This window comes from Sceloporus undulatus, chromosome 5, assembly GCF_019175285.1.
Source record: "Sceloporus undulatus isolate JIND9_A2432 ecotype Alabama chromosome 5, SceUnd_v1.1, whole genome shotgun sequence".
NCBI classification, from domain to species: Eukaryota; Metazoa; Chordata; class Lepidosauria; order Squamata; family Phrynosomatidae; genus Sceloporus; species Sceloporus undulatus.
The window spans coordinates 144,413,249-144,421,797 of NC_056526.1; positions in this window are offsets into that span (position 1 = coordinate 144,413,249).

Below are 8,549 nucleotides of genomic sequence, written 5' to 3' on the forward strand. Positions count from 1 at the left end.
TGTACTTGTGTTTTCTCAGAATCAGGTTTACTCTGGGTTTATGCTTTCAGTTATCATCATATAGACTGCTGATGTTCTTTCCCAAACAAAATAAAAGTTAGAATTGTCAGGTAAATTAGCTGTCTCATCTCCAGCTGACTGTACAATTCAGTCAGTTACATCACTTTGTCATCTAGCCATGATAAAATTCATGGCCTATCCATTGTATCACTAATCAAAGTGATGAACCTCTGTTCAGGACTAACCATGGATTTTTACACTTTGATTTTCCATTATAGAATCACTGAATGGTAGAGTTGGAAGAGACCACAAGGGCCATCCAGTCCAACCCCCTGCCATGCAGGAAATTTAAATCAAAGCATCCCCCAACAGATAGCCATCCAGCCTCTGTTTAAAGACCTCCAAAGAAAGAGACTCCACTACACTCCGGGGGAGTTTGTTCCACTGTCGAACAGCCCTCACTGTCAGGAAGTTCCTCCTAATGTTGAGGTGGAATCTCTTTTCCTGTAGCTTGCATCCATTGCTCCAGGTCCTAGTCTCTGGAGCAGCAGAAAACAAGCTTGTTCCTTCCTCAATATAACATCCCTTCAAATATTTAAACAGGGCTATCATATCACCTCGTAACCTTCTCTTCTCCAGACGAAACACTCCCAGCTCCCTGAGTCTTTCCTCATAGGGCATGGTTTCCAGACCCATCACCATTTTAGTCGCCCTCCTTTGGACACACTCTAGTTTCTCAATGTCCTTTTTTAATTGTGGTTCCCAGAACTGGACCCAATATTCCAGATGAGGCCTGACCAAAGCAGAATACAGTGGCCCTATTACTTCCTTTGATCTAGACACTATACTTCTATTGATGCAGCCTAAAATCGCATTGGCCTTGTTAGCTGCCGCATCACACTGTTGACTCATGTTCAACTTGTGGTCTACTTGGACTCCTAGATCCCTTTCACATGTAGTCTCCTTAAGCCAGTTGTCCCCAACCTGCATTTCTTCTCTTCCTCATTTCACACTGGGGTTTGCTAGAGTTTGTGCTTTATTCCCCTACACAGTAATTAGCATTTATTTTGGTATAGACCAAAGTGTTTTTGTGCATTTTTAGAGAAAGCATTTTAACTTGTGAACACTTCTTTTAATATAAATCAAAAAGGAGAAAAAATGAAGCCAAAAAAACTACTACTTTTGGTTTCTTCCCAATAGTGATAAATTGAAACATATGCACATGCTTTTACTAACCATGAATTGGACAAATTCACCTTCTCAAAATCATTTAACATGAATTTGTCAGTCTGCTGCTGTCCCTTCACAATACTAAAGCAACTGTTCTCAACCTGATGCTCTACCTGTGTCAGACTATGATTCCCAGCCATACTTGCTGGGAATGATGGGAGCTGTAATCCAAAACATCTGGAGGGCATCTACTTGGACAAGACTGCTCCACAGGTTTGGAAGACTATCTCATCTTAAACATTACTGTGAGAGAAAGTGTCCCAACTTGGCTTTTGTCACAATGAATAATGCATTCTTGCAGGATTACATATAAATGTTTCCTTTTGGAATGGTGCTTGTTCCTGGCTGCTCACCCAGCTCTACATGTGACCTGGCACATGTTTCATCACCAAATGGTAATTATATCATCCTTCTAGTAGCCCAGGAAATCAGGCAAGTCTTCTCAAGCTTCAGTGAGTCACTCTGAATGTGCCTGGTGTGGTTCTGGCAAAGCAAACCACCCTATTACTCACCTTGCTGTTGACTAAACAAATGGATTTAAGATCAGGTTGGCAATGGAACAGGCTAGTTCAGAATGGTGTTTACCAAAACCAAGGCACTCCAAAACAACAATTAGCAAAAGAGCCCCATAAGGCCTTCCTCTTTACCACATTGTTCCTCACCTCCCAGCACTGAAGATTTCCGAGATTTTGACCATCGATGTGGTAGTAAAGAGCCATAGTAAGAAACCACATAATAACACCTGGTCAAGAATTGCAAGATTGCAGGAAGTCCTGACTACAGCCACATACATTGTTTCTGCAGAAGTGTTCATGTTGGATGACAGCACTCACAAAATAAGAACACCCAAGAAGTAACAAATGGCCAGTGTCTCATCACTGGGGTCTGAATACTGAATACTGAGGAAACAAAAATAATAATTAGAAATGAAACATTAACATTAACATGGGTAATGAAGAAATTGAAATTGTTAATTTCTATAGATTTCCTATAACTTGGTTTACAGATTTTCAATACCTTGGCTTAGTCATTAATCAAAATGGATATTACAATCAAGAAATCAGAAGAATAAGAAGTCATCTGCACTGTCCAGAATACTCCAGTCTTCTCCCAGAGTATTATGGCCCCAGAGCTGCTGCAGATTCCCCCCAATATCTGCACACTCCACAGTGATGCCAGGCAGCTGTTTATACATGCATCCCCTCTGTGTTACCCACCACAGCACTTGTTGTTGGCACAAGTAGTTCCCTCTGAGATCAGAAACAAGGCGCCCAGTGTTGATCACATGGCTGGGTGCCTTGCTGTGACCTCAGAGGGAGCAACCTGTGCCAACAGTGGTGGTGCCATGCGAAACAATAGGTATGCATGTGTAAACAGCCACCCACCATCAGTGTGAAGTGCCCCAAACTTTCCTGCAAAATCCAGAGCAAATAGTATGTTATTTTATACTGGTTTAAGGGAAGGAAAGGGCATATTCAGTGCAAAACTGGACTTCCATCATGAAAACAGTCCACAGTCAAATTGGGGATTTGGCCCTGCATCGTGTGGATAGGTCACCATGAAGATGTGGATAAACTGATTTAATTGGCCAATGTAGACATGCCCTAAAACTTGGAAGAATTAGATAAAATCCTCCAGTGTAAAGCTATTTCATTAAATTCCAAAATTAGAATCCTTTGTGCAATAGTGTTTCTAAATTTTATGTATGGTTTTGAAAACTGGACAGTGAAGAAAGCTGACAGGAAGAAAATAAAGTCATTTGAAATTTGGTGCTGGAGCAGAGTTCTTCAGATACCATGAACTGCTAAGAAGATAAACAAATGGGTCCTAGATCAGATCACACCTAATTTCTCAGTAGAAACTAAGTTGAATAAAGTGAGGTTATCATACTTTGGACTTATTATGAGACAAAATCACTCATTGGAGCATATGATAATGCTCAGTTTATTTAAAAGAGTAAGAGAGAGTGGTAAAAACATCCCTTTTGACAGATTTTTCCAGCTTGGAAAAAAGGACACTTTGCAACACTTGTATGACTCTCTCCCATGCTTTTAGGACTGGAAGAGAATGAAAGTGCTTTAATGTCATGTGGTGACAGACAAGATAAACACGCTTCTCTCCGTTTGCTTGCTGGGTTTGTTTTAATGCTATAAGGCTTGAAGGGAAGTCAGAAGGGGAAAAAAGGCCTCACTAAAGTGGATTGATTCAACCAAGGTTACAGCCCTGAGTTTACATGACCTGCCTGAACAGGGAAGTTGATAACCAGAGCTCTCAGAGGTCCCTCCTTCATCAGTCATCATAAATCAAGATCAAATTGACAGCAAATAACACAACAAAACAAATGGCTGTCCAGATCAAGGACATTCTCAGAAAAGAGCTGAAGAGCATAAAAACAGCCTACTATAAGCAGTGACTTGGACTATGATTTACAGACCCCTTTAACCAGCAATAAGGATTCGAGGAGTTGCAGTCCAAAAGAAGTCATCTTTCCAAGCTGGTATCTAGGACAATATCCTGCTTCCTACAAAACCAGCCAGAAAAACCACAGTCAGGGCATCAACACCATCATGCTTTCTCACAGTTTCCCCACCCACCACTCCTTCTGCATCTTGTTCCTTATTGCCAGCATTCACAGATTACTGATTGTGGAGGCTTGATATTACCACTGTGACCAATACATCAATGGTTTCTCCTCCATGAATTTAGTTAATCCCCAAATTTATCTAATCCGCCAGTTCCATTTAGATGTGCCTAATCTAAACTTATTGACTATTGTGTCACACCTTGTGGCACCCCATTTTATTAATTATATTGATTATGCAAAGAAAAGGGCTTGTTCATGTTACAAAAGTAAACACACATTACATTTAACGTGATGCTACATGGTACTCTGGGACTTGCACTATTGTACTGATGCAATGCAAACAATTTTGCTACACATCCTCCACTCCATTTTCAAATGTAAGAATCAGGATTCCTTGGAGAAAAGCCAAGAGAGTTCAACAGTCTTACATCTGTGAAGCAGGCATATTGAGAAGGAAGGAGGGAGGCAGAAGGAAAATCAAAAGAGAGAAAATGATTCTGACACAAGGCAAGAGAGCTAGTATATATATAAAAATAAGTTTAAAATTGGTAGGATACTCTTTCAAGTCCTTTTATTTGGGGCTTCATCTGCGCTGTAGAAATAATCCAGTTTGACACCACTTTAACTGCCATGGTTCAGTACTATGGAATTTTGGAAACTGTAGTTTTGTAACACATTTAGCCTTCACTACTGCAACAAATTTCATAGCATGGAATCATGGCAGTTAAAGCGGTATCAAACTGGATTATGTCTGCAATATGGATGCAGGCCAAAATTAATCTGGATAGCTCAAGGCTATATGTGTTTCCCCTTAATGAGAACATGGGTTAAGACAATGAGTGACACAATCATCTTCATTAAAAAGATAATCACACATTAATAGTTTTGATACTCTTTTAGTGAGTGAATCCTGGCTATAAATCTTGGAGGGGGAGGGGTAGAGAAAAAAGACTGTCAGAAAGTGATATCATAAAGCAAAGACATAGAGGTATTGAAGTGTGTGTGGACATAAGAAGATTCCTTCATGTATGCTCCCTGGAGAGGAAAAGGAAAAAAGGCAAACAGGGACTTAGCTCGCTTTCTAAACAGCCTGAGGTGGGGATTTTATTCTGACAGCTGTTGGGTTTGCTTGTTCCAGATTCTGCTGTCTTTGTTAATGTCATGGATTTTTCAGCAAACAGAGTTTATGACAGATTTAGCCCACATGCACTTGCTATGGATAGGGAGAGAGGGAAAGCTGGTAGACACAGTATGACATAAGTTGCAGTGACCAAATAATACTTATATGAACCAGTAACTGAAGTTACTTTGCCTTAGCGCATTCTGTGTAGCATGTACATAGGCACTGTGCCTAAGTGGATGGACTAATAGAAACGTAATTTACTAATGAGCATTTTAGCACATGCAGAATTTGATATAGGCAGAAAACCAGTCCGTTAAATTATTATTACCTCTCTTTCTCTCTCTCACACACAGAGAAAGAATAATAGAATCGTAGTAGAAGAGACCTCAACGGCCATCCAGCCTGTTTAAAGTCCTCCAAAGAAGGAGACTCCACCACACTCTGAGGGAGTGTGTTCCACTGTCTAACTGCTCTTACTGTCATGAAGTTCCTCCTATTGTTTAGGTGGAATCTCTTTTCCTGTAGTTTGAATCCACTGGAGCAGCAGAAAACAAGCTTGCCCCAACTGAATATGACATCCCTTCAAATATTTAAATTGGGCTATCATATCATCTTTTATCCTTCTCTTCTCCAGATTAAAAACACAGTTCCCTAAGTTGCTCCTCATAGGGCACGTTTCCAGACCCTTTTCAGTCCCTCCTCTTTCAACATCTTTTTTGAACTGTGGTGCCCAGACCTGGACACAGTACTCCAGGTAAGGCCTGACCAAAGTAGTGATATTATTACTTCCTTAGATACTATAATTTTATTCATGTAGACTAGAATTGCATTGGCCTTTGTAGCTGCCATATCACACTGTTGACTCATGTTCAACTTGTGGTCTACTAGGATTCCTAGAACCCTTTCACATGTACTGTTGTCAAGTCAGTTGTCCCCCCTCCTATATCTGTCCCTTTCTTTCTTTTTTTTTTTTCTGCCTATATGTAGTACCTTACATTTCTCCCTGTTGAAATTCATTTTGTTAGTTTTGGCCCAGTTTTCTAAACTATTAAAGTAATTTTGAATTTGTATAATATCCTCTGGGGTATTAGCTGTTCCTCCTAATTTGGTATCTTCTGCAAATTTGATAAGCACGCCCTCTATTCCTTCACTGAAGTCATTGATAAAGATGTTGAATAGCACTAGGCCCAAGACAGAATTCATACCACCCCACTGATCACTTGTCTCCAGGATACAGAGGAACCATTGCTGAGCATCCTTTGGGTTCAGCCAGTGACCAATTTAAAATCCACCTAACAGCTGTTTTGTCTAGCTCACATTTTACTAGCTTGTTTGCAAGAATGTCATTCTTGGAGACCTTGTTGAAGGCCATAGTGAAATCAAGATATGCTACATCCACAGCATTCCCTTCATCTACCAAGATTGTAATTGTGTGTGTGTGTGTGTGTGTGTGTGTGTGTGTGTGTGTGTAAGTCTGGCATGACTTGTTTTTGAGAAACCCATGTTGACTTTTTGTGATTATGGCATTCCTTTCTAAATGCTTACAGATTAGCTGCTCTAGAATCTTTCCTGTTATTGATGTCAGACTAACTGAGGGGGAGGGGGAGAGTTACTTACTTACTTACTTACTTAGATAGTTAAATCCAGCTATGCTTATTTCAAATTTCTAAGTTCATCAGACCCACCAGGTCACACAGACAGTAAATATGACCCTATGGGTGTATCTATAGGAAGGGGCAAAATGAGGTTGTTGCCTCTCTAAATAAGAATACTAGCCCTCCCCTTCAATCTCTAAATTTCCTTCAATAAAATTTTCCTTCAATCTCTAAATTTCTAGCACTGCAACAGCCTAAATTTTAGTTGAGGAAAGACAGTTTAGGCATCCAAAATAAATGGGCAGGCAGAGTTACCAAAGGAATACAAAGACAGGTGTTAACAGCCTTCAGTGTCTCATTCTCTGCAATGCTAGAAATTTGGGGGTTGAAATAAAATTTCATTTGGGGGAAAGAATTTTTATTTCAGGAGTAAGCATTTAATGTTAACCCCTCTCCCCCCAATAATGAGACCCCTGAGAGATCCCACAGTAGATTTTCTAAAAAATAAATAACATTACAAATATCATTGGTACCACATTGATCAGGCTGTTTTGGTTTATTTGTTTTGGTTTACCACCATAAGGCAAGGCAGTTCAAGGGACATGATAAACACTGCTAGTCTTGACATTGCAAGAAACAGGAAAAGTGATAACACTAAATAAGCACTGGTTGCATTCAGTTGTGGTTGCCCAGATTTCTTCACAAATTGTAGTGGGAGGGAGTGTTGGCAGGTATCTTGGGATAAGATAAGAAGTGATTGATGTGTTATGAGCGATAGTGTATGTGAGTGGTCCATCATCTAATCTCCCAGGGTTCTTGACTGTGTATGTATGGAAGTAAAAGTAGCTGGGATGTGTGGATGTTAAATTGGGGCTGCAGCCCTGGGAGAATGAACTACACTTCTATGCGCTCATGTAAATCTTCTCTGATTAACTGGTATTAGCTGTGAGGAGTTGGAGGGACAGGTACCAATTTTCCCATATATTTATGGTTTTTTCAAAAAGATTTATTGCTTATACAACCCAGTTTATACTATATGGTGTTGCATAACAGTCACCACACAGCATTCCTGCACAGAGAAATGTTTCGGGTCCCACCTAAAATTGCATTTTGATCTTTCTTTGCATGCAGTGCGATTATCTCATAACATTTTATTATGGGAAGTATCCTATTTTTTTACTTCTTTTCCATTTTTTCCCCTGGGAAATATTGATGTATGAGTCTACCCAAGCTTTCAGATCTTCCCCTCCATCTCACAACCATCACAGGCACATTTGGTGAGAACATGGGAGCAATGACATCACTAGGGTTGGCATCACCCGGTGCAGAAACTCATGGTGTCACCTGCACTGACCTGCTCCCATACCATAGAATCCTTAGTAATCCCTTTTGTATTGGTGTTACTCATAAATACATTCACTGAATGTAATGGCAATAGTTGTGACATAAACAGCTAGCAAAGTTAAAATTATACCTTTAAATTGCAATATTATACACACAGGCTGAATGTATTTGTACAAAGTTTCAAATTGTGGCAAATGGAGCTTTTAATTGGGCGTGTTATGTTTCTATTCTATTATGTTTAAATGTGTTTTGAAAATTGCTTTTATTTTGTATTTTTAACTTATTTTTAAGTAGAAATCTGTTTTGAGTTCTATCTTTTATATTAATCATTTGTTGTTCTTGTGCTGTGCTTTTAACTGGCTGTAAGTTGCCTTGAACCCCATGCTGAAAGAAAAGTGGGACAGAAAACAAATAAATATTTCACACTACTATCTTTAAGAACTTGTGGCTGTTTCACAGAAGATCAGTGTACAAAAGAACATTATATTGCAATAAGAGATTGAAAAAATTACTTTTAGGGACTTCAGTTCCCAGAATCCTGGTCATGCTGGAGTTTTTTGGTGTCGTAACTTAAGAGGGGGGAAACCCAAAGCTTTTCTACACAGTCTGACACCAATACTAGATTCATAAATCAAAGCACTGTCTTGAATTTTTAAACAATTTTAACAATTTT